This window comes from Gopherus flavomarginatus, chromosome 1, assembly GCF_025201925.1.
Source record: "Gopherus flavomarginatus isolate rGopFla2 chromosome 1, rGopFla2.mat.asm, whole genome shotgun sequence".
Lineage (NCBI taxonomy): Eukaryota > Metazoa > Chordata > Testudines > Testudinidae > Gopherus > Gopherus flavomarginatus.
This window is the reverse complement of record NC_066617.1, coordinates 377,638,073-377,643,970: the sequence shown is the minus strand read 5'-3', so window position 1 is coordinate 377,643,970 and position 5,898 is coordinate 377,638,073. Positions and strand designations below refer to the sequence as shown.

Genomic DNA, 5,898 nt, shown 5'->3' with positions numbered 1-5,898 from the left:
TGCATGGTTTTTCCCACTTCTCGATGACCTGCTGATGCTATGTCATGTAACAGATAGATCAGTTCCCTTCTTTTGCATGCTTGTTTCTCCAAATTCAAGCAACTCCTTTTTCCAAGAGTTCATCGAGTGGCCCTGCGATGTGAGTAAAGTTATGGATGAAGTCTCGATACTATTCTGCTGAACCTAAGGAAGAATGTAAAGAAGTTATGTTCGTGGGCATGGATAGTTCTTGAATCGAATCCACCTTTTGTTGTGCAGGTGATCGACCTCCTTGAGACAACGTGATACCCAGAACGGAAACTTCTGGGACCATTAGTCAGACCTTTGTTGGATTGCACTTTAATCTTCCATCCTTTATGATTTGAAAAAAATCAGTTAGACACTCCAGGTGTTTCTCTTGAGTTTCTATTGCTAAACAAATGTCAGCTACATATTGAAATTGAAGGAACAATATTTCACACTGTGTAGAGTCAAGCACACAAGTTTATTATGCACAGCACTGGTGGAGTGTCACTTTGTTTGTTAGGCTTAGAGACACTACAGAACAATTAATTACAATAGATTATATAGGGTGCTCATTGGGCGGAGAGAAGCAACAGGAATGGGTTTTCCCAAGCCTTTTGATAGGTTCTAGCAGCAAGACAAGATAAGCACAATAAGCCAATGGTCTGAAAGATTACATAATGGTTCCGTCCAAGGCTTAAATTAACATATTGCTGACATACAGGTAATTACCCCCAGACTATGTATATTAAAGTGTATAGGTTAAATCCCAATTTGGGGTTCCAGGGGAATGAGGTAGCACAGTTGACCAACTGGTACATTCCTGGAGATTTAAAGGAAAAGGCAGTAATTAGTACTTAAAATTAACGATTGTTTATAAATTTACCCTTACATTTCTGTGGGCTGGGATTGGCATACATCTGTGAGGGGAGGATGTCACAACTCATGTCTATAATATTGGGCCTCTCACTGAACTCTGTCTGGGATCTGAGGGGTATTGTACCACTATCTCTTTCCTGCATTAGGGAGTAACCACGAGGCCTTTCCCAGCACTTCATGGGTCTATAACTCGCAATAAGGACACCCAATTACTAACTCCGCTCACTAACTTGAAACACACAAGGTTACTTGTTTACCCCAGCTTCCTCTTAGCTATGTATTGTTCTCTGTTAGCCAGCCCCCATAGCCCAAGCCAAGCTGTGGACTCTGGGCCTAGATGAAAAGTTATCAGGAGAAACTGTAGTTAAGCTCTTACGTCCATAGCTAATGGATTCTGTCGCTTCAAATTAGAAGAGATGGTTTAGAAAACCTTGACAAAATTCATTTCATTTGCCCATGGAAAGTGGCTGAACTATTATGTAGTCCTTGGGGTCAGACTTGAAATGGAAACTGACCCCCTTCTACTCTGAAAGCTGGGCAACGTTGGCTTCCCTTAGACACATGGTAGAAAACCATTTTGCTTTGAGATTGATAGATTTAATCAGGTCAGGCATTTTGCACACAACAGCTGTACAAGCTGGAGTCACTTGATTCGATTTTTGATAATCAATATTAAGATGCCATGACCCATTTGGTTTTTGTAGGAGCCAGATTGGAGAGCTGCATACTGAAATGCACTTACGAATGATTCCCTGCTGAAGCAATGATTCAATGGTTTTAGCAATATGAGATGAGGCCTAAAAAATTGAAAAAATTGCCATTCCTAGGAAAATCTGAAATAGCTACTTTGCAAGCAACAGTGGTGGAGCCACAGCAGAAGAGGAGGAGCATTTATCAGCAATTAGGAAGGTGGCAACTCTATGACTTGTGCATAATTTGCCACATCAACACAGAATAGTAAGGCTGGGAAAGGATTTAATGTATCTCTGACTGTATCACCAGCCAGCTCTGCATGGAAATCTGAGAGCACCGGGAGAAAAAAATTCGGTGCCTTTATTAGTAAAGAGCCAGAGCAGTCTATCCCGGATTTGTTTGGTCCTCACCCTGTAGATGATAGGATTTAGCACAGGAGGAATCAAGAGGTAAACGTTGGCAATGAGAATGTGGAAATGCAGGGGCACATTCTGACCAAACCGGAACATGAAAGAGAAGAAGAGACTTGAGATGTAAAAGGTTAAAATGGCGCAAAGATGGGAGATGCACGTCCCAAAAGTCTTGATCTGGGCGTCCTTTGTGCGGAGGCTGAAGATGGCCCTGAGGATCTGGGTGTAGGACAGGGCAATAAAAATCACATCCAGACCAATCACACAGATTACCACAAAGAGGCCATAGTAACTACTAACACGGGTGTCGGTGCAGGCCAGATTCACCACGGCTATGTGTGCGCAGTACGGCTGGGGGTGATGTTGGTTCTACAATATGGCCATTGCCTTACCAGGAAGCGATATGGCAGTACAACCATGCTGCCTCGCAGCATCATGACCAGGCCGATCTTGACCACCGCTGGGCTTGTCAGGATGGTGGAATGTCTCAGGGGATCACAGATGGCCACATAGCGATCAAAAGCCATGGCCACAAAAATCCCAGACTCCTTCACTGAGAAGCAGTGAAAGAAGTATAATTGGATGAGGCAGGAACTGAAATCGATCTCTCTGGAATCAAACCAGTATATTGCCAGCATTTTGGGCACAATGGACGTAGATACAACCAGGTCGGTGATGGCCAGCAGGCAAAGGAAATAGTACATGGGCCCATGGAGTCTCGGCTCCATCTTCACGACGAACAGGATGGTGAAGTTCCCCAAGATGGCTGTGATGTACATGATGCAGAAGGGGATGGAGATCCAGACATGGGCCACCTCCAGGCCAGGAATGCCCAGCAGGATGAAGGTGGAGGGGTTGGTGAAGTCAGTTACATTGGAATCTGACATGGAGTAGGAGATAAGGTGTCCAACACTGAGGCAGAACAGTGTCTAGTGCATGTATCATAAGGTTCCCTGACTTCCTGTATGTGCTCAGGCTTTAGAGTGATGGTCACAGTACAAATGCCTGGATGGAGAGTCAATATTCATACGAGACACTACATGCACTCCTGGATGCTGTTCTCATGGGTGAAGCAGATTGGTGGCTCTTCACACACTGAAAAATGACATTTTCATTAGTTCGATAAATGAATTATGAACAACAGACCCTACGAATGCCAATTCCATATTGTATGGGGTTCCTTGCATCATTAATTCCTACATGTCATGCTCTGAGAAACCTTAATAGGCACCAGCAGGAAACGTGAGTGTGAACACTGGTTATCCATCATTGTTCCTCTTAAGGCTGAATCCCAACTCTGTCACTCCCAGTGCAACTGTGGGTCCCACAAGAATTTTAAAAAAATATTACTTGCCTTAAGGTTTAAGGCTTGTACTAAACTCCCAAAGGTTCACATTTTCTCTGATCCTGGCTTGGCAAACGCTGTCACCACCCAAAATCAACCCCCCCACCCATTTGATCCCAGGAAGGAGCACTTGTGACTTCTTCCTTGAGGGGTACCATCCAGGGAAGAGCTGAGAAAGAAAACAAAGGATATTAGCTGTGGCTACCAGTTAATCATACAATATGCACAAACCTCTTAGGACACCAAACATCCAATCCTGTTCTTAAAAAAGGTAAATGTTCTTAAAAGCAAAAAGAAAGAAAATACATCTGGAACTTAGGCTTTTGCTAGATTTTAAGAGAGCAATTTCTAAATCAAGCACCCAAAATAGCTTTCTTGAGAGGTCACCTTAAAGGCTTTGAGCATACAAAAGCATCTGAGATGATCACAGAAGAGTCCACAAGCCAGTAAGAAATAAAAGAAATAATCCTGATGGCGTTTAGTTAAACATTCTGATCTACTTACACATTTGGAGTTCAGATAAGTGGTTCTAGGCATAATCTGATAATGTACGATCATACCTGGCTTACACTGCCTATAGCATGTCTGCTCCATGCCTCCAGCCCAGAGAACAACAGACAAAGGGAAAGTTTCTTGACCAATTTTAAAAAGTGTTACCTTCCCATTGGCTCTTTTGGTCAGGTGCCCACTTTTTTTCTTTACCTGGGGGACTTTTTAACCCTTTACAGGTAAAGTAAGTTGTCATGGTACAATTCCCCACTCTGAACCTTAGCGTCCAAAAGATGAGGTACCAGCATGAATTCCTCTAAGCTCAATTACCAGCTTAGAACTTGTAGCGCTGCCACCAACCAGGAATTCCAGTGCCTGGTACACTCTGGTCCCCTCAAGACCTTGCCCGGGGTCCCCGCAAGACCCAGATCCTCTGGATCTTAACACAAGGAAAGCAAACCCTTTCCCTCACCATTGCCTCTCCCAGATTTCCCCTCCCTGGGTTACCCTGGAAGATCACTGTGTGATTCAAACTCCTTGAATCACAAAACACAGAGGACAATTCACCTTCCTCCCTCCTTCTCTTTCCTCCTCCCAGACTCTTCCTGAGAGAGAAAGTAATCCTAACACAGAGAGAAATTAACCTCTCTCCCCCTTCCCTCCTTTCTCCCCACCAATTCCCTTGTGAATCCAGACCCAGTCCCCTGGGGTCTCACCAGAATAAAAAAACAATCAGGTTCTTAAACAAGAAAAGCTTTTAATTAAAGAGAGAAAAACAGTAAAAATTATCTTTGTAAATTTTAAAAAAATGGAATAGATACAGGGTCTTTCAGCTATAGACACTGGGAACACCGTCCCAGCCTAAGAATACAAGTACAAATTAAAATCCTTTCAGCAAATTACCAATTTGAACTCCTTCCAACCAAATACACATTTGCAAATAAAGAAAACCACCATAAGCCTAACTCGCTTTATCTGCTTAGTACTCACTAGTCTGAACTTATAAGAGCCTGTATTGGAGAGATTGGAGAGAAACCTGGTTGCACGTCTGGTCCCTCTGAGCCCCCAGAGTGAACAACAACCAAACACTAACAGCACACACACAAACTTCCCTCCCTCAAGATCTGAAAGTATCCTGTCCCCTGACTGCTCCTCTGGTCAGGTGACAGCCAAGCTCACTGTTCTTGTTAACCCGTTCCAGGCAAAGAGATGTGAAGCACTTCTGTTCTATTAACTCTTATTTATCTGTTTATGACACAAGTAAAGAACAGCTACCAAGAGGGATTTTACAGCTAACTGCCTGGCTGGGTGTCCATCAAAGGGAGCTACCCCCACCCTTTTATTTATCACAGTTCCTTAATGGAATGAAACCCAGGCTAAAATGTCCATGCTGTAGGGAGTTCTGCATTCACCTGCTTGCTCAAAATCTGAGATTTGGAAAAAAAAACCAAACTATTGGCAAGAGATGTGCCAGGGGATATTATCCCAAATAAAACATACCTCAGTGTGCCTTGTTGACAGCAGCTCCATAGAAACAAATGCTTGTTCTCAGAAGTGGGAAAATAAAGGCCACGTTCGGATGCCTAAGGAATGGGATGAAGCACAACCTGCTCTGGCTTTGTGCTCAGTTCTGGTTACCCAGTCTCTCTGAAAGGGTTGCCATATGCAGACAGATTGAAAAGTCTGGGACTGTTTTGTTTAGTGAAGAAAGAAAGAAGGAGGCGTATGATAGCGGAGAGCAAAATGAAAAATGATCTGATGACATTTAAATGGACAAACAGAGAAGAGTTCCCGACCAGTAATGTCTATAGACAGTTATTACTTCATATGGGCTAATTCTCCAAAGCTGAGGCAAATAATCAACAAAACTGATTGGGAGGAAAAATATAGACAAAAAAACAGGAAGGAAAATTGGCAGTTCCTTCAGAAGAGTTGATTAAGTATTCAAAAAGTCACGATGCCACAGTCAAGAAAATAGAGAACTTTGGACCAACCCCAGTTCAGTGGCAAAGTGAAGGCAGCAGATGAGAGGGGAGATCCAAGAAGAGCATATGGGGAAATGGGAAATAGACAGAAAAC

The 5,898-nt window shown here is 43.2% G+C and overlaps 1 pseudogene; it reads right to left on the bottom strand.

Moving 5' to 3' along the window:
- Positions 1-1,877: 1,877 nt before the first annotated feature.
- On the bottom strand, positions 1,878-2,957 carry LOC127044733 (olfactory receptor 52R1-like; annotated as a pseudogene).
- Positions 2,958-5,898: the final 2,941 nt, after the last annotated feature.